Consider the following 21,442-nt stretch of genomic DNA (forward strand, 5'->3'; position numbering starts at 1 on the left):
CCCATTCATCTTTTAGTTTTTATATAGAGTCACATGGAGATTATTTCTTGTTTTCAAGAATACTATGCATATTTTTTTCCTCAGAATGTCTGCGACTAAATTTCTGTATGCTTGAAATACCATTTTCTTGGCAGAAGCTGCTTATTCCTTTCCCAGCCATGCAGACTCAAATAATCACACAGAACCACTATTAATTACCATACTGTTTGGCCAATAATTTTAACGTATTTCTAGCTAGCTATTACATTTTAATTAACCCATTTCTATTAATCTGCGTATTGCCATCGGGTCATGGCCTAAAGGTAATATTCCAGTCAGCATCAGGCATCTGTCTTCTGAGGTAACTACATAGCTTCTTCCTGATTCCACCTACTCTCTACTCATCTATCTGCTTGAAATTCACACATTTCCCTGTTCTGCACTGCAATAGGTCCAAAGAAGATTCTTTATTAACCAGTGGTATTCACAGCATACAGACAGGAATAACACATCAGCTTTATTTGTACTTTTTGTGATTATGACCACAGTTGAATGAAGAACTAAAATAGAACTTGCTTTACAAAGATGTTCCTGATCTTTCTCAGCCTTAAGTTTGTCATTTTAATGCAAGATTTTTAAACTGAAATGGTATGTAAACTACATGTAGCCAGGGATTTTAATTGGCATGTCTACATGAAATTCACTAAACACCTTTCAATTGAAATATTTTATTCACTTATTTTTCATAAATAGTGTGGTGCCAGTGTGAATCACTAATTGGTATGTGACAAATTTTAGATTTCTATCTGTGATGCTTTTAAAAGAAAAAAAAGAGCAAGGTCACTTTTCATTTGAAGAAAAACTCATCTACAATCTGACTTAATGAATAAAATAATTGAAAGAAGCAAAATTCATCTTAGACATAAGTGGTTAAATATGAAATGACATCAACTCTTAATATTACCTTTAAGCAAATTTGTACCATGAAAAAATGTTTACTGATTTTTAAAACATTCACTATATGATCACAGGATAACATCAGAAATGTTATATTTGGGATATTTTGGGATATTTTATGTATATTAAGGTTTTGCTTTATGTATGTAGGTTTATATACTAGTGACTAGGGGCTATGGAGACTAGAATCAGATACCAGATCCTGAGGAACTGGGGTTACAAATGGTTGTGAGCTGCCATGTTGGTGCTCAAAATAAAACTGCAGTCTTCTGCAAGAACATCAAGTGTTCTTAACAGCAGATCTCTCCAGTTCCTTATTTGGTAATTTAAATCTTTAAAGAAAAACAAGTATTGAACACTGTGACATACATTTATATTGATTCAACTTTCAGAAACTGGATGAATACTTACTTTAAAGAATTCATAATTGGCAGTTACTGTTTGTCCTTGTATGAGCAAAGTTCACAAAAAGGTGTACCCTACAATTACATTAGATTAATTTAGACTGAAAAATTTGTTATCTGATTTCTGAAACAATTAGTTAACTATGTGTAATATACTAAAAATATTATTTATTGAGAGGAATATATGCTACCAATAAGCAATTTGAAGTACCTCAAAAATGTATAAGTAAGATATTGGGAGAGAATTTAAAGTTTTTTAATTATATTTTTTTATTTTGAAAATGAAAGTGGCTAAATGTTGACCCTTGTTGGTTTTTTTAATTGTAAAGTCAGTCCAGTAGGCAATTAAATATCATTTCACTTCTTTCTATCAGTTTATGTGTTGAGAAATATTCAAATGTATTTACACTGATGAAAATATGTTTTAAAATTGAAGATTTTAAGGTATAGGATAATAGAGCTAGGAGGTGACCCAGGAGAATTTATGTTCCAATTCTCTTTCCCTTGCTAATGTTGCCATCACTTCCAATAGAATGTAAACTTCTGTGAGTGATTTCTATGTATGAAATTCTTACCATTTTGTTATTCTTCAAATATTGATTTCACTGACCTATTCCTAATTTCAATAAAATCAAAATCATAGGTAAAACCTATTAGCTTACAAAATTTGTCCATCAGATATATACATATATACATATGTACTTATATACATATACATACATATATGCACTCTGTCCATTGATGTAAGGAATTTTTTCATATAATAGCTATAAATCACTTTAGTTTATTTTAACATTGCAATTCCACACACATGCTATATAGCCATGTGAGTAAAATTTCCTAAAAATAATGATTCTTTATGTTCAACCTTCTATAAGCTGAATAACTGATTAGAATTTTAGTGATTATGGAGAGGAAAGTTCCTGCTACGTCAAAATAAGGTTATATTTTCCCTTGTGTTATCCTTAGCTACCTTATATAGACATTTCTTGCCCAAATTTGTTTCTGAACTAACATCATTCTAATAATTAAGTAAAACCTTATCAAATGTGTTAACAAATAACTAGCTTTCACCAAAAACAGCTAAGAATGTTTGCCAACATAAGTGAGATTTCTCTATTTTTCTGTAAATATCCTAATTGATGCTTCTATCACTGATTTGAAAACTGTCTTGATTTATGATTTTTCTAACTCTGTTGCAGTAAATTATTTTAGGCTGTTACTCCATTAGAACTTGAAATTTGGAGAAACATGAATTTAATTTCTTAAGATTGATCACTCATATTCGACTCTAGAATAAATTATAATTCTCTTTGACATGAGAGCTCTGTATCTTGTGCCATATTTATATGTACTGATATTTTGTTTATGATCTAACAAATAACACTTTCTTGAACAGAGAGTAAATCTATCCACAAAAGACTGTCATAAAGGTCAGGCAATAGTGGAACACATCTTTAATCCCAGCAGCTACACTAATTTAACAGGACAAGATAGGAACTTGCTCTCTTTTCATTCTGAAGATTTCATAGAAGTAAGAGTTCTTTAGTAGTTCACTTCTTTGCTTCTCTGATTTTTTAACTTGAACCCCAATGTCTGTCTCTAGGTTTTTATTAGCTATGCTTTATTTGGCATATAACATTTGGGGTATGAATTCATGAAAAACCAATTCCCTGTGGCTTTATAGCCACCAGCACTAGCCATAGTTACACATGGCTGGAGTCACTGTCCTACTGGCTAGATTTTCGTTCCTCTCCCCTGGTGGGTTTTCCCTAAATAACTCTTTTCATCCTGCTGCCAAACTAGTTAACTGCCTTGAAATCCACTCAGGCCTTTTCTGTTCTGCACAGGAGAACAAAGTCTTACATCATCATCATGAGGGACAGATTTGGTTGGAAAATTGAAAATTCTTAAGGGAGGACCATGATCACACCATTAAGCTGAAAAACAGATCCTAAAAATTTGCTTTGTACTGGAAAGTACTCCGAGTAATTTTGAGTTCACTAGCTGCAATGAATCAGTACTCTAACCAGTACTTGAAACAAGCCCTGCATTTTCCCATTATGCGAAGATTGCACAACAAATGATAAAACAACCTCTTCCAGAACTTGAAAATTAACCTAAATTTTTTTTCAAGATCCCTTAAAGAAGTTTTTGCCTCAAGACAGCAGGAAGTAAATTTCGGAATACCATGCCCACATTTCCAAGAGGTAGGGTGAGTCATATTTTTGTAACTCAATGGTTATGACTATTTGCCATTGTTTGGGGGGGTTGGTTAAGTTTGTTATTGGTTATGATCAGAAGGAAAGATGAACAAAGATTAGACTTAGAGTTTATGTTTTAAGGTAAAAAAAGGGGCTGCAGATATGATACAATCAATAGGTGGATTATTGAATCTACATTTTAAAACAAACTACTAGTTTTAATGTTTTTCATTAGATTGGACTTCTAAGATTGTTCATGTTATTTTATCTATACAGATCATTTAATAATGTAATGAAAATTTCTAGTTCTTATCCCACTTTGTTTTGGCAAGTTTTTGTAGTAACACACTTTTGTGTCCTGCTTGTCCAATTTAGACAGCATATCCATCAGCAATCAAGGGAAAAGCACTTTCCTGTCCAGGAGTTTACTTTTCCTGCAAAGAAAGCAAACTCCATTTAGAGACTCTTCCATACTCATCATTATCTAAGAAGTATATTGCTGCTGCCATGAGCAGACATGTCTTTTGGGAGAGAATGTGTATTGTTTTGTTTTGTTTTTTTCAAGAAAGGGTTTCTCTGTAGCTTTGGAGCCTGACTGGGAACTGTTTTTTATAGACCAGGCTGACCTCAAACTCACAGAGATCCACCGGCCTCTGCCTCCCGAGTTCTGGAATTAAAAGTATGTGCCACTACCACCCAGCTATTAAACACATATAAAATGCAATATTCTGTAGACCTCTGAAGTGTTTGAAGATGATCCATTTATTTAAAATATATATTTGTCTTTGAAACATGCCTAATATAACTACAAGATCAGTTGTTAAAGGTTACTAATTACTAACCAGCATTTCCTTATTATCCAAAACAGCTGTTAATAATAACTTTCAAGAACGAGAATTTTGCATTACATTTTTAAATGAGATGTATAGGTACAATAACTTGAACAAGATTAGAAATGCATGTATAGTAGGTTTTAACAAAATTAATTTTAAAGTTGTAGCACAATACAAAATTTGTATAGAATATACAAAATTTCTGATTCATAGAAAATTCTGTCAGATATGCTAGGCCTTTAGGCCAAAGATAGATAGCTCAACATTGCAGAACCTTGTGTGATTTTCCAGGTAGCCAGCTGTTTTTGTAATATTTCACAATTTTTTGGAAGTCACTTGTTCAGAATTCCTGCTTACTTAATTAAAATTATTTTCTTCTCTGCTCTGAGGGAGTTGAAGATTAGATAGTAACAGTTATAGTTTTCCTTGTTTACCAGACAACTCAATAACGAGATATAAAGTGTATAAGATTGACAGACATTAAAGCATAATTTGATAATGCAAATAAGAATTGAATGTGAATTAGGCAAAATATTTTATACTCAGCAAAATATGATAGATAATGGAATATTTCTCTGAATTTGTCAAATGCCAATGGACTAGACATTGTTGATGTTTTAATTGCCTTTATAAATTGCAAATAGTTATTGTACTTATTGTATATAGTTTATCTTACTGTATATAGTTATTGTACTTACTGTATATAGTTTATCCTATATTAGTTCCAACTTTTTATTGTAAAGAAACAAGGGACATTATGGCAATATTTTGTTTACGATGTCCCAAAAAAACTTGTCTGAAATTCAGAGTGCAAATATAACTACACTAGTCACCCATAGAGGTCAGGCAATGGTGATACACACCTATAATCCAAGCAGCTACACCAGCTAGTCACAGAGGCAGGGCAGTAGTTTTCATGCCTTTAATACCAGCATTAGAGAGGAATATTTCATGGGATGAGACAGGCATTCATTCTCTAAAGATTTCATAGAGATAGGAGCTCTTTAGTGGTTGGCTGCTTTGCTTCTCTGATCTTAGCTTGAACCCGAATATCTGTCTCTGGGTTTTTGTTAGTCATGATACATTTATATAAGATCAACACATTATTCATAATCATTTCAATAATTGTATGATTTCTGAGTAAATGTTTATGTTTTCATTACTTTTGACTGCTCTTCAATTTGTTTTAGAACACAATGCCTGAAACAATAAGTAGGAAAGAATATTTCAAGCACATCTCTCATTGATAGATGATTTAGCTAAAAAAAAAAGATTTACCAATTTGAAAGCCTTGCATCTTTTGTATACTTCCATAGAAGAGATAATTCATGGACCCATGTTCTACCTTCTTAACTATATGCTTTCTTTCAGAGCGAGCTGGAGCATTTTCTTTAGCATAATTATCTGATGAAAACTGGTAACAGAAAACAACTTTGAAAATAGATTATTTTTAATGCAAAATGATAATTAATCCAAAGATTTCTTTATGTTTTAAGTTTGTAGTCATATAAAAACCTTACAAATTCATTTTACCTGTGTTTTCACTTAATCTATATATACATGATTTTGTGTGCAATATATGCACTCTAGGTACCTCAAATTAGAGAAAAGAATTAAGATAATTTGGTTTCTAAGACTAGTTAAATCATTGTAAAATGATTATCTCCAGTTGTATATCTAATTTTTGATTCACTGTTATATATTAATCATATCACAGTCATTTTTAAACAATAACTATGCTGTAGTAGATGAAACTATTTTGATCTTTAACTTTATGGTTGTTGTGTAGTTTTAGGAAAGAAATATCAAATTTAGTACAAACATTCTGTTAAGCTCTCTTATGTAAATTAAATTAACACTTAGAAAAAATTCACAGAGGAAGCTAGCATTTTTAAAGACAGACAAAAATAATTTGAATAGAAGCATTGACGTAACCCTCCAGATTGTACTTAAGAATATCCTACTATGTCTATCATCGTGTTTGGCTCTATGTTGATGATGCTCCTCTGGGTGTGAAAAGAAGTCTGGCAATCAATTAATTTCTATCAAGACTTCAATGAGCTGTTCACTAGAGTCAATTCCTTCTTTTGCTAGCTCAATTTAAGAAGACTTTTTTGTTTTAGATTCCTAGATGTATGAGTTTGAAATATATCTGCAGTTGTTTAGAGTTTCCATCTTCATTATGGACCTGAATTATAGTATGTAAGAGCCATGTATATGGCTGCTACAATCATATAATTCAACAAAAAAGAAAACCCGAAAACAATAAAGGAAAGAAAAACACAGAAAACAAAGGTCAAACATAAAATTTTTTACAAAAGCAGAGTCAGAAATAAAATCTAGATTTGTCAAAAGTTCACATTTTTGCAGTTGTTTGTTTATTTTTTTTGAGAGAAGATATAGTGGCCTGGAACGTGCTGTAAAGATTAGGATAGCATCAAGATCACAGAGGTATACTTGCTTCTGCCTCCTGAGTGTTGGGATTAAAAGTGTGTGCCACCATGCCTGACAAACACTCATTTTCCCCTAATTTCTAAAAAAAGATAGAAGATCATGAAAAATCAACACGTCAAGAAATATACTTTCCTGATATGGCAATTGATGTACAAATTAAGCAATTTTTTAAAGTAAAAATCATAGATAGGCTATAAAACAGATGAGACCAGAAGTCTATTTGCTTCAGGTTCTTGGCTCTTTCCACTAAAAGTCATTTATTTTAACTTGGATCACAATTCAATTATTTCTAGTGTACCATGTATACTTGCCTGCTTTTGTACCACTGCCACACACCATGATAACAATTGACTAATGCTCTGAAACTGACAGGAAATCCCAGTGAAGTGCTTTATTTCATAAAAGTTGCCTTGATAATGTTGTCTCTTTATAACAATAGAACAGTGACTGAGTCAGAAATTGTTGCCAGATTTGGAGTATTTGCAAATAGGAGTGACCTTAAGCTCATAAACAAGTAGGTAGAGGATTTTGTCCATATTTTAATCTTGTTCAAGTTGAAAATATAGAAGATTTGAACAAATTCTTTTTCTATTAATTTTTCAGTTACTAGCTTTTCTTTTAAAAGTTGGTAAGTTGATCATTGCTGCCAATATGTCCATTTATTGGTTAGTTTTTTTTCCAAGTATACACAGACTAGAATTACTTAGTGTTCTGGTTTGCACAATAATGGCCCCATATATTTATATATTTAAATGCTCACTAGGGAGTTGAAGTGTTGGAAATTTTTTATAATGGTCAGGATATGTGCCTTTGTTCAAGGAAATGATTTGGATTTGAGGTCCAGAAAACCCATGCAATGACACAGTCTCTCTCTCTCTCTCTCTCTCTCTCTCTCTCTCTCTCTCTCTCTCTGCCTAGAAATCAGAATGTATCACTTAGTATTTGCTCTATCACCTATCTCTGTGACACCATGTTTTTTGCCATAATTATAATGAATTAAATCAATGAAACCATAAACAAGACAACAATTAAATTATTTCTTTCATAAGAATTGTCTTTGTCTCTTCGGAACAATAGAACAATGACTAAGACAAAAGTTGGTAATGAGTTTAGGGTATTGCTGTGACAGGTCTTGCCATGCAGTTTGTTGGAGAAATATTGATGATTTTGGGACTTTGGACTAGAAAAGCATTTGGACATCCTAGCAGGAATGAGTAAGACAGTGCTATGGACAATTGGAACTGTGGAGACCAAACTAAAGAAGTTACACAGTGGAAATGTATTAGTAACTTGCCAATGACCATTTTTATGGTATTTGGCAAAGACTGTGACTATTTTTTGTACTTGTCCTAAAAATATAGACAAGTCTAAATTGAAGAATTTTAGTTTAATGACTTTTGCTGAAGAGATAGCAAGACAGCCTAACAATGACCCACATCAACAGTGTGAAGAAAAAAATGAAGTAAGAAAAAATTCAAAATATGCTTTGAGTAGAGAAGGAGAAACAGGAGTTAATGGCGCTAAGTGCAGTGTTCAAATAGACAGTAGGGAAAAAATTCTAATATCTAATGCTAAATAAAATAGAGGGTTGTTACCTCAGGGAAAAACCCACCCAATATCCAATATACAAACTTTCAACTTGTGAAAAGAAATTAAAGAAAGCATAAGCGGTGAAAGAAAATATAAGTAACAGACATATACTAATAACATAATTGAACAAGCATGCCAAATTCCAGCTTTCACAACCAGAATTAGAGAACTTGAGATGTGTGATTTGTCAAACATTGTGAGACGCATCCCTTGATCAGCAAGCAGAAGCGACCACGAAATCAAGAATCCTTCCCAAATCACAACTTTATTGGAGCACTCGGTTGAAGGGGGAATGGGGGACGAGAGAGAGCGAGAAACCGAAAGGCAGCCGCTTTTCTAGGGTGGAGAGGCTCAGATACTGATTGGTTAATACCTTTCTACTGAAGCCCGGGGTTTCGGGATAGGCTAGGGAATCAAGGCTCAGTTATGCAAAATACAAGCCCCAGGCGCTCTGGCCCACGCGGCAGCATCAAAGGATCTGTATACCTCCAAGCTGTAGGACCGCTGGCACCATCTCATCATGGTGACGTCCTGGCGGCCCCTTACAGCTCCCCCTATTTTGTTTTAAAGAGCAATAAGGCAAAACCTATTTCCCAATCTGGTCCCCACCTCATGATGTGTGGATCGATCAAGGGAAATGAAAAAACAAAATACACCCTTCCCGTGCAATGGGATAAATTTTTCCCTGGGAGTGCTAGGGCTGTATCCAAACACCCTCGCCTATGCATACCTTCCTCTGTGCAGTGGGACTATCTGGTCCCTACAGGGTGCTAAGGCTATGTATGGCTTTTGCCTATGAGCTCTTTTAAGGATGAAAGCCAAACTTGGGGTAAGGATCCACATTCCAAGGCAGCCAAGGCCTGTACCACAATGACCTTGTCCCTCCTCATTTGGGCTAGCAGATGGCACACCAATCAAAGACATACTGCACATCCACCTAGACAGCATGCCAAAAATATCTCTGCTCCCACCCATTCCTAAGGAAGGAAAAAGGCAGAATGGAGTCAGTCAGAAAATTGCTCAAAGGTAAGAGGCTGCACAGGGTGCTGCTCAAGGTGATAGTGTGAAACAGCTGCTCTTGACACCACCCAGAGGGTCATCTCTGCTGTCTCCACAAGAATCATCCACAGCAGGGCACTCAGCATCCATTGGGTCATCTTTCTTTTTCGCAGCATCCTTCACTTCTCTGTTCAATCTCGCTGGCACCCAAATTGGATCCTCACGATTCTGAGGGAAAACGCAAATCACTCCCCTGGATCTGGTAATTACTGGATCCGGCCCAAACCATTTGTTATTTAGTACATCTTTTCACATGACCAAATCTTGCTCTGTAGAGCTTTCATGCAGGTCATGCCTGTCTGCTGCTGTTTTTCCAGCAATATTTTGAATTAAAAAATTAAGTGCAAAGAGTGCAAGAGAAATCCTTTCTCTGGGGGAAGCTGCTAAGTTATTCCCCCTTTCTGTTTTTGCAAAATTTCTTTTAAATTTCTATTTGCTCTCTCTACAATACCCTGGTTTTGTGGATTGTATGGTAGGCCAGTGGTATGGTCAACTTGTAATTGCTTGCAAAAGGCTTTAAAGCTCTGTGAGGCATATGCCGGGCCATTGTTGGTTTTTAGATGACTTGGCTTTCCCCAAGCTGCCCAGGCCTCTAAGCAATGCATTTTTACATGAGTTACCTTTTCCCCCGCTAGTGGGGTGGCATGAATTATCCCAGAGCATGTGTCCACTGACACATGAACATATTTTTCTCTGCCAAATTCTGAGATGTGAGTCACATCCATTTGCCAGAGTGAGTTTGGCTTTAACCCCCTGGGATTTACCCCAATGTGTGGGGGATGTAACATGGTCATGCAGGAGGGACAGGCTTTTACTATTCTCCTGGCATTCTCCCTAGAGATCTTAAACTTTAAGCGAAGTGTATTCACCGGGACATGATAGAGCTGATGGAAATCTATAGCTAGCTGGAGTAAATCTGTAGCCAGAAGGGTGAGTGCTCGAGTAGCACCATCAGCTTGAGCATTGGCCTCTGCCATAAGTCATGGCAAAAGAGAATGGGCTCGAATATGAGTAACATAAAAGGGATTTTCTCTTTTTAAAATATGTTTTTGTATTTGTAAAAGAATACTGGACACTGTACTTGAGCTGCGAATTGAGGCTGCAACCTCAAGAGAGGCCACAGCATTGACCACAATTCATATTGTGAATCTGAAATTAAATTAAATGGCTCAAGAAATCTCTGAAACACCTCCAAAACCACCAAGCACTCAGTGACTTGGGGGGAATCAGGCCGAAATTGAAAGACCACAGGCTTAGCATTTCCTGCCACCAAAGCCCCTTTTCCAGTCTTTGAGCCATCTGTATAGATAGTTAAGGCTCCTTCTAATGGGTGGGGCGAGGTAATCCTGGGAAAATACACCAAATTTTTCTCCACAAAATTTATTAAGGGGTGCCTTGGCACATGATTGTCAATAACATTAGGGAATGCACAAAGCAGGATAGCCCAGGCATCTACCGTGGCTGTCAAAACTTCTACCTGTTCCCTAGTATAGGGAATTATCAACTTGTCAGGCATTCTCGCAAAGTGGGCTAAGCAAAGCTTTATTCCCCTTAATGCTTGGCCAGCCACCAATTCTGGATAATATTGAACAGATCTTGCTCCTATGGAATTTCCATGCATCCACCAGAGGGGCCCATCTTGCCATAACACTCCAGTGGGATAATTCTTTGTTTTGAGAATGCATAGCAAGATTTGTAAGGATGGATTCACCCGCTGTAATTGAGCTGTAGTCATAGCAGATTCTACCCTCTTAAGGGCCTGCATTGCAGCCGGGGCCATGGCTCTAGTTGAACAGATATCAGGATTGCCCTCTAAGATGGAAAACAAAGGCAAGAGCTCAGATCGAGGTATATTTAAATATCCTCTAATCCAATTTATATCTCCCAGCAACTGCTGGAAATCATTAAGAGTTTTAAGGTGATGGGTGCGAATAAGCACTTTCTGAGGCCTGATGCTTTCAGGGGTGATTATAGTCCCAAAAACTTCACCATTGAAAATGCTTGTACTTTATTTTAGGATATGTGGAGTCCTTGCTCCTCCAAAAGGGATGTAACCTTTTGGAAAACTTCCTTCAGGGTTCCCTGATGGGGGGCAGATAACAATAAATCATCCATGTAGTGGACAATTTTTACAGTAGGAAATTGTCTCCTAACAGGACTCAATGCTGCATCTACATATAGCTGACACATTAATGCGCTATTGTCCATCCCCTGGGGCAAGGCTTTCCATTGAAACCGAGCATTGGGTTCTCCATTGTTAACAGATGGAAGAGTAAATGCAAACCTTTCCCGGTCCTGAGGGCACATGGGAATTGAAAAGAAACAGTCCTGGATGTCCAAGGAAATTACAGGCCAATTCTTTGGTATTGTTGAAAGCAATGGGAGGCCCTGCTAGGCTGGGCCCATGTCTTGCATCTGAGCATTGACTGCCCTAAGGTCATGTAGTAACCTCCAACCTCCAGAAGCCTATTTGATCACAAAAATAGGCATGTTCCAATGCGATGCAGAATGTTCTAAGCGTCCTAGTTCTAACTGTTCTTGTACTAATTGTTTTGCAGCTTCCAGCTTTTTCAAGGAAAGGGGCCACTGAGGGACCCATACTGGCTTATTTATTAGCCAAGGGATGGGCATTGTCTTTTGTCTGGAAGCTACAGCTTCAGTGGCCCCTATGAAAAACCCAAGCCTTTTCTATCTAACTTGGAGACAGTCTCAATAGGATTCTGTCTTCCTTGGAGACATTTACCAAGTCCCTTATTGGGAACATAGCCCTGACATGCTATCATTTGCTTACTGGTGTCAGAGTAATCATTTGTAAGTCTCAATCTCATTTGAGACTGCACATCCCTGCCCCACAGGTTGATGAGCAAATCAACCACAAAAGGCTGAAAAGTCCCTTTCTGATCTTCTGTTCTCCAGACTAACTCCTTAGCACTTATATGCAGCGTTTGTACATACCCCAGCCCTTGACGGGACTGGGAGGCCTGCTGTAAGGGCCAGCATTTTGGCCATGCCTGGGATCTGATGATACTTTTATCTGCCTCAGTATCCACCAGGCCTGAAAAAACTTTTCCTTCTATTTCTAAATTTAAAATTGGCCGCTGATCAAGCTCCAAGGATAAACAAGCTAAATCTACTCCCATGGGAGCAAGGCCTTTGTCCTTTAGGACAAGCCCCTCCACTGGAAGCTTATTACACCCTGAAGGCAGAACCAAGAGTTGAGCTACTCTGTCTCCCGGGGCGATGGAAATTACCCCGTATGGAGAATGGCAAAGAATTTTAATGCAGCCTTCATAAGCAGAGTCTATGACTCCAGGATGGACTATCAGGCCCTTCATAATTGAGGATGAATGTCCCAGAACTATGCCAACAGTATCTTGTTCTAATGGTCCAGATATGTCTGTTTCTATGACCTGAACTCCCATATCCTGAGTTAATAGCAGTTCGGAGGTGGCAAGGAGGTCCAGCCCTGCGGAGCCCTTGGCTGCCCTTCTTGTTGGGACGATGGAGTCATATCAGGGACTGCCACCGAGCTCTGAATTGCCCCAAATATTTTTGGGTCCTGGGTGCATGGGCCCCTTAATCCGTTTTTTGACAATGACTGAACAGCCTGAGGAATACGTTGTCCATTTATATCCCTAACTGATCTGCACTCATTAGCCCAATGTTTCCCTTTCTTGCATCTGGGGCAAGTACCTGGCTGCCTCTGTGATGTTACAGCTGAGGGCCCTGAAGAATCTGAGGCATTTTTACTATTGGGACATTGTTTCATGAGATGTCCCAACTGTCCGCATTTAAAGCATGCCTTTCCTTTATCTCCCCTGGCACCTCTGGCAGCAGCAAGCACAGCAGCCACCAACCCTGCATTTGTTAGAGGCCCCCCAACTTCACGGCAGGCTTTGATTCAGGCTTCTAATCCCTTTCCCTTTACTGGACCTATTGCTCTTTGACATTCCTTGGTGCTCTGTTCAAATATGTTCTGCTGGACGAAAGGCATTGATATGTCTAAATTCCCAAACATTCTTTCAGCTGCCTCTGTCATTCTAGCCACATAATCAGAGAATGGCTCTGCAGCACCTTGAATAATCTTGGTTAAGTTACCAGCTGTTTCACCTTTATTAGGGAGTGATTTCCATGCTCTATAATGAATCTCACTAACCTGCTGATAAACCTCCCAAGGATAATTATTCTGATTTCCAGCAAATGGCCCCTGTCCAAGAAGCATATCAGCCGTCCACTCTGGGTGGCCGCCTTGTATGTTAATGCGCGCTTGGGTTTGAGCCTTGTCCTAGGCTATAGAATTAAAGTCCAGGAACTGCCCTGCTGGAAGAGCTGCCCTTGCAATATCCTGCCAGTCTGTAGGAGTCAGCGCTACTGCAGCAATCCTTCTCAAAAATGAGATTGTATAACTGGCATTTGCTCCATAATTTTTCGTAGCTTCAACTAGATCCTTAAGCTGTCTGTATGGGACTGGTTCATACCACCTATTATGATTCTGTGGCTCTTCAAAAACAGGAAAGCCAGCCGCCAATTGTGACCAAGTTTACCTTCCTATGAAACTGTGGCCCTCTGTAGCTACCTGCGAGTACATGGGTGGAGGGGCGGATGGGGGAAGAGCAGAAGCTATGGGCGCCTCGTCTCTTCTGTCCTTTTTAGTAAACACATCATCATTTCCTCGCCTCCGGCTACCTTACTTTTTCTCAGATTTATCAGCTGCCTCCTCAAGCTGCTCTTCCTCCTCTGATAAATCTAGATCTATAAATTCCTTCACCACTAAACTTATGGGGCTTCTCTTCCCCTTTTCTCTTTTTTTCTACTTCCGGATCCTGTTCTTTTGATTTTTCCTTTTTCTTTCTAGGCCTATCCTCTTGTTCCTCCTTCTGATCTGATTCTGAAAAGCTGTCTTGATGTTTCTGTAATGCCTTGTGACCCTGTTTTAATATCTCTATATTACATTCTTCCTTCAAGCATTCCCGCACCATCCTCCAAAATGGAAGTGTGCCCCTCCCAATCTTTCCTTCTGCTTGTTCCAAATCCCTGCCTAGCCTATTCCAAGATGGCAAAGTTAGATCACCTGAAGCTGCAAACCAAGGTGAGACTTTAACAATGTCCTTCACGATAGTAGCGACAGTGCTGGAAGAGATCTTTAAATCACGCTGCTGTAAAAGTGCCTGGATTGAGCGATAAATCTCTCTGGCGCTCGAGGTGGTTCCATAAGAATTGCCCATGGTATACACTTACCCCCTGAGCTAAAGAAAAAATCCCCTTTTTACTTACAAGGAAATCTTTTTAGAAAAATGCTGCTTGATCTACTGCGGACTTAGTTTCACTTTTGACTAGACGCGGTTGCAGCAGCAACGGCACTCACAACCTGGTTAATAGCTGTGCAGCCCAAAACAGCAGAGAAGAACGAATACAAACATTACCACTCTGGACCAGCCTTAGCAATCAGCATACATCTGGAGGATTTCCTGACGTCACTGCCCCTGTGTGTTGGGTTCTGAATTCTGCTCCCTCGTTGGTGACCGATGTTTTTCTTGTTTGTTCTTGTCCGGAGTCCCAGATTTAAACAGCACCAGTTGTGAGACGTATCCCTTGACCAGCAAGTAGAAGCGACCACAAAATCGAGAATCCTTCCCAAATCACAACTTTATTGGAGCACTTGGTTGAAGGGGGAATGGGGGACGAGAGAGAGACGAGAGAGAGCGAGAAACCGAAAGGCAGCCGCTTTTCTAGGGTGGAGAGGCTCAGATACTGATTGGTTAATACCTTTCTACTGAAGCCCGGGGTTTCGGGATAGGCTAGGGAACCAAGGTTCAGTTATGCAAAGTACAAGCACCAGGCGCTCTGGCCCACATGGCAGCATCAAAGGATCTGTATACCTCCAAGCTGTAGGACCGCTGGCACCATCTCGCCATGGCAACGTCCTGGCTGCCCCTTACAAAACATGTACAAGAAAGGGTTATTGACTCTCTTTTGTGGCCAAGGGAACCTGTTGAGGTCTGGTGTGTCAGGGTTGTTGCTGCTTAGAAGTCCACAGGATATATTGTGTAGAATTGTGAAAGAAAAGCCTGAATATTCTTGGAGACCAAGAAATGATGTTGAAAATGCCAGAGGCATACAGGTCAAGAAAAGCTGACCACAGAATGTGAATCCAGACCAAGGGAAAAAAGTATTTTTAATTCAACAAAAAGAAAGAGTGGAAGATTTATAAAGTACTTTTGACATCAGACTTGGAAATGTAGAATGTGGAATTGCCTTATCAGGTTTTACCCTTGATTTTTGTTTAGCATTTACTAACTCGGCTTTCTCTCCTCTCTTTCGTAATGGTGATGTATATTCTGTGCCACTATATGTTTGAAGTATATGATCTGATTTTTAATTTGGACTTTATAGGGTATTTTTCCATACACATTCCTTGCACATAAATGTAGAAGGAGCGGTGGCCTGCCCTGCTAGCTTTACCCAAAATAATTACGCGGAAACTGTACTCTATTAAACACTGCTTGGCCCATTAGTTCTCCAGTACCGTATTGGCTAACTCTCACATGTTGACTAACCCATATCTCATAATCTGTATGCTACCTCGAAGATTCTAACCCACGTCCATCTTGGGCAGGAGAAGCATGGTGTCTGCCTCATTGCCTTCTTCCCAGCATTCTGTTCTGTCTACTCTACCCACCTATGTTCTGACCTATCAGGCCAAGCAGTTTCTCTATTAATTAACCAATGAAAGCAACAGAAATACAGAAGACCCACCTACATCACATAAACAAACAAAGAAAAAATGTTAAAAACAAGGACTAAGCAGAAATGAAGTTGACATGTGGAAAGAACAGGAAGGAAAAGACTGTGAAGACATATTCTTAGAATCTTAGAACTACATTATTTTTTCATTATCAAAATTATACTTTTTATTATACAATATCATTCCAAGTGAGAGGATTTTTGACTTTTGGTTTTCTTGCCAGTTTTATTTTTTTTACCTTCCAAATGATTTTTAACATTACTCTTTATATTAGGATTTTATAAATTCTAGTCCTAAGTTACTTACACTATGAGTTGTAACTCCTGTATGATAGACAAATAAATTAGTGCTGGGGTTTTGAAACTTTGACAATAAGAAAATGATTCTAAATATTTAGTCCCATAAATTAATTCAAAATCAAATGCAAAAAATCAAAGATATTTTGGGTAGTGCTCAATTCTGGGTCATTACACAGACTCATTGTAATTTTTACTTGGAACATTCAACATGTAGACTTATATGTGCATAAAGTTATAGAACACAATGTTGATGAGCACTGCATGAAGCATTCCAACTGATATCTCATATTATTACACAATATGAAAGGGACAAATTAGCATATATTTCCATTCTTTTCTGCTAGAGTGTTTAAATTAAAAATTGATGTGTGAGTTGGTCATAGAATTAGTTCAATAAAACTTAGCTAAAAATTAGATAAAATTTTCCAGAATTTCCAAAATGATACCAAACAAATGTTTCATAGTTTTTACTATGTATTCATGTAAAACAGTATTATAGAATCAAAATTTTTATGAATTCTGAAAAAAGATCAAACATGTTTTATATTGTGCAGTATAAAATACTTGTTAAAATTTAGTCATGTAAAAATGAACAAACATATTCACTTAATGATTATGCAGCTTGACTTTATTGCACATAAGCTAAAATGTATTTAAATAAATTCTTTCATGATTTACTGTCAGTAAAAATTTGATTTGTATTCCATTTTTATATACTTATACAACTAGTGTCACATAATTTTTTTTCAGGTCAAAATCAGTCCTGATTGTAAAGTCATAAGGAAACCATATTATATTATATAGTCATACTATATTATTTTTACTTATGTTGGAATAATTTAAGTTCTTTTACTTATTTGGTTAAAATCAAATACAGTATATTTTATTGAGGTGACATACAAATAGCACAGTCTAGACAGGCATCATAAACTGGAAACTATTATTATTTGATATTCCATAACTTTTAAATAATAAAATAAATAATTATAATAAAAATTCACTAGTAAATTATTTAAACTCAATATCACAAAACTTGACTTATTTTAGAAAACAATTTTTAATAAATTATAACTGCTTTATTATTTAACAAATGCCTGATGTACAATGTCTTGCTGTACACTGTGAATCCGTGTTGCTCTCATTTGTTCATAAACAGAGCTACTTTATTTATGGCAAAATAGGATAGAGCTAGGGAGGAAATCCAAGCAGATATTGTGGAGAAGAAGGGAGGAGTCTGGCAGCCTCTGAGGAGACAAGACATGTAGAAAATGAGGAGACAAGCTACAAACTATAGAGAAAAGAATTAATAAAAATTTGTATGGCTGGGTAGCCTGTGGAGTCACTGGCAAAGAGAACAAGATTTATCCCTACTGCTTATTCTAGTATTTTGGAGCCCATTTTCTCTAGAGGGATACCTTGCTCAGCCTAAATATATGTAGGGGATGTCTCAGTTCTGCCTCAAAGCAATGTGCTAGACTTTTTTGAGTTCCCATGGGAAGCCTAACACTCTGCCTTTCTAAGGGGTGAATGGGGGTGGGGTGGGGTGGGAAGGAGAATGTGGAGAGAATAGGAGGAAGGAAGAGATGGGGAAATGATTTTGGCATGTAAAATGAGAAAATAGCTTTTTAAAAATATATTTAAAACAAAACAAAACAAAAAAAATGGTCCAGATTTGATCACGGCAGATCTCCTGAATCTTGGCAGATGGTATCTTTAATAAAGGTTATAGCTTGTTTTCCCATCACTTGACCATTTCTAAAATCTTTCAAAGACCTTAAAGATGCTTCTTTCACAGAAAGCAGAAAGTAGTGAGGAGAAAATGACATCCTTATTCCCCAGAGTTGAGGGGGATGAATAATATTTGTTTATTTGGTGAGTCATGGATTGTTGTTATATTTAGGGCAAGATAGGAATGTAGGATAAAAAGACAATTATTATTCACAGATATCTTGCATTGGCATGGATTTCGATATAGTGATACAAATATACAAATTTTACATTAGTTTCATTAAATTGTATGTATGTTTCTATTCTTTTTTAAAGAATACTTGTATACTGATACAAATTTAAGGTTATTTTTGTTAAAGAATATTGTATATATGTTTTTACTCTTGTTTAAGAAATTATACCTATGAAGTTCATTTAAAATCTAAGGTAAAGTGCTAATTTTTGAAAGCTATCCAGCCATGCAAGAAATAACATGCTAGCCGACTGGTAATGCCACAACAATGTGCAATACATACATTAATATAAATGAGTTAATTTTAATTGTAAGAAATAGCTAATAATAAGCCTGTGTAGTAGGAGAGAGAGCCTGGTTTTGGTCCTGGCCACCTGGATAGCTTAACCCCCCAAAATATCACACAGAACCTGTATTCAAATAAACACTGTATGACCCATTAGTTCTATCCTCTTATTGGATAACTTTCATATCTTGATTCAATCCATTTCTAAAAATCCGTGTCACCATGAGGTTATGGCTTACCAGGAAAAAAATTGTATGATTTTAGATGGAGACAATGTTTTAATCACAAACATGCTCCTATATTTTGAGTTTGTAAAATTTTGAATATGAATCTTAGACAACTGATGTGCTTTCTCTGTTTTTCAAATTTGCAGAGTCCTCAAGATACCTCATTCTGAAAAGCAGATAATGAATGTTGTCTGGTTGCTGAATCTGCTATACATCTTCCTCAAAATTTGAAACCACAGACCCTGAAAAGGGATTTCACAAGCCCTCAGGTGGCAAAGATCTGATTCAGGTTCCCATAGTTAAATAGGGACAAGACTGACAGTCTTCTAGCCAAATCTTACCCATTCTACCTCACCTTTGAGGTAACACCACAAATAACCATCTAAATTTAATGGATATCTAACATGGCAAAAGGAGAAGAAATTAATGTACAGACATATTTCAGCAGCAATTACCTAAAATTTCTGTAAAATAGATGTTCGAATATTTTGAATTCATTTATGAGATATTCACTAGTATTTAAAAAAATTAGTTACCATCATAAAATTACAAATAATCTTTATGTAGCTATCCTGTTTCTCTTTATATTTAATATTTCTACTGTAATTGCTCTAAATAACTTAGTTTTATATGTGGTGTGTTTATACACATGTGCATACTAATTTTAAATAAATTTTCTTTATCACTTTCTCCAAAATGTATAGCAAAAATGATTTGCCATAATCTGTTTCAACTGTTAGTAGGATAGAAGGTTGCTTGTACATCTTTTCTTAAATTTTATTATTCCTAGTCTAAAACCCAGCATCATTTATATTAATATTCAGGTAAAGTATTCACCCATAAGTCTTCATTCAGAAATACTTTAAATATTTAATTGTTTCAATATACTACTTTTTAAGCCTGAGTGTTTTATATCATTAAATAACAGCATCACATTTCTACACAAAAGTGTAATTAATTATTCTGGAAGAAAATGCAGGATTATTAGTCTTAATTTGGTGTCAGAAAATAACTTAGATACAAGAATAAACTTGAAATCATATTACTACACCACTTAAGGTATAAGTGCTATGATGATTTTTTAAGGATTCTTATAGATTATTAGATTTACAATTAATCTTTAAGATAGTAGTAGCTTACTTTATTTCACTATCTTTAATTTGAAATAAATTTGAATAATTTGTCCTTTTCCTCCCACTAACACCTTCAAACATTCCTCACTCAAAACTATCCTATGCCATCTTAACTCAGAATTTGATAACATTTTTTGGTTATTATTACATATATGTAATATATATATATGTATATATATACATATATATGTGTGTATGTGTTTATATGCAATTATTTGCATATATTGTCTATTTACATAATATGTACAATTACAAACCTATATGTGAAATATATATAAATGTGTATATATGTGTGTATATACACATATGAAATGCTGAATCTGTTAATATTTTTCTCTTTTGTGTATGTGTACTGAAAGCTGACTACTCTGTGTTTGACTACCCTGTTCAAACAAAATTTTCTCATACCTAGTATTGGAATTTATTTTTTTTTAGTCTAAGTTTTTTGTGGCAAGCATTTTAAGCCCCATAAGCTTATTTTCCTTTAATAAACACACATATACATAAAGACACAAACAAATATTACTGTGCAAAATTTTAGGTAAATATAAAACAATATTATTTCTTTCAATAATAGTTTATTAGAGGAAATCCTGTTCTTCAATTTACTATTTTTTCCATGGAATAATATATGTCCCTTACCACAAATATTGAACAAGTCCGATTTATACAAAATGCAGAGTTTGAAAATTTAAGAATGAGCTTCTAAGGACTTCATTTAATTTTCATACTATGACAAAACCCTATTCATATGAAATGTTCTCAGATAGATCTATTTCTTTCTTTTGGATTATGGATATTATTTATACATTCAATCTTACTATTATAGCTTTATTGCCTAACAGGAAAAATCCACAGGCTATGAATTGTTCTGAGGAAGAATTAAAATATTTTCTTCTGTTTTAAATTGAAAAGAGATGAAAAGATTTTTAATGATGTAAAATCCACATTGTTCCTAAATCAGCTTGAAATGCACAGCTATTATTGAGCAATGCAATGCTACAAAGGAAATGTTTCTATTTCCCTTGCCTATAAGGTTATAAATGCCAATGGTGCAATAATTCCTTAATTGAGTAGATGAGTGACAATGAGATATAAGAAATGAAAGTTGAATTATTAATTTAAAAGGTAGAAAGAAGCTACTGAATATTGCAAGGAATCTACTCCATATTTTAAATCTTTCAGAGAGCCATAAACCAAGAAACAGTTTAGCACCTAAGCTTTACCCTACAGACATGAAGTAATGAAACTCCTGACATTACAAATACATTTATTCGACAGCTGTTCTCACTATAAAAAAATGATTTTTTTG

This window comes from Myodes glareolus, chromosome X (assembly GCF_982192425.1).
Source record: "Myodes glareolus chromosome X, mMyoGla1.1, whole genome shotgun sequence".
Lineage (NCBI taxonomy): Eukaryota > Metazoa > Chordata > Mammalia > Rodentia > Cricetidae > Myodes > Myodes glareolus.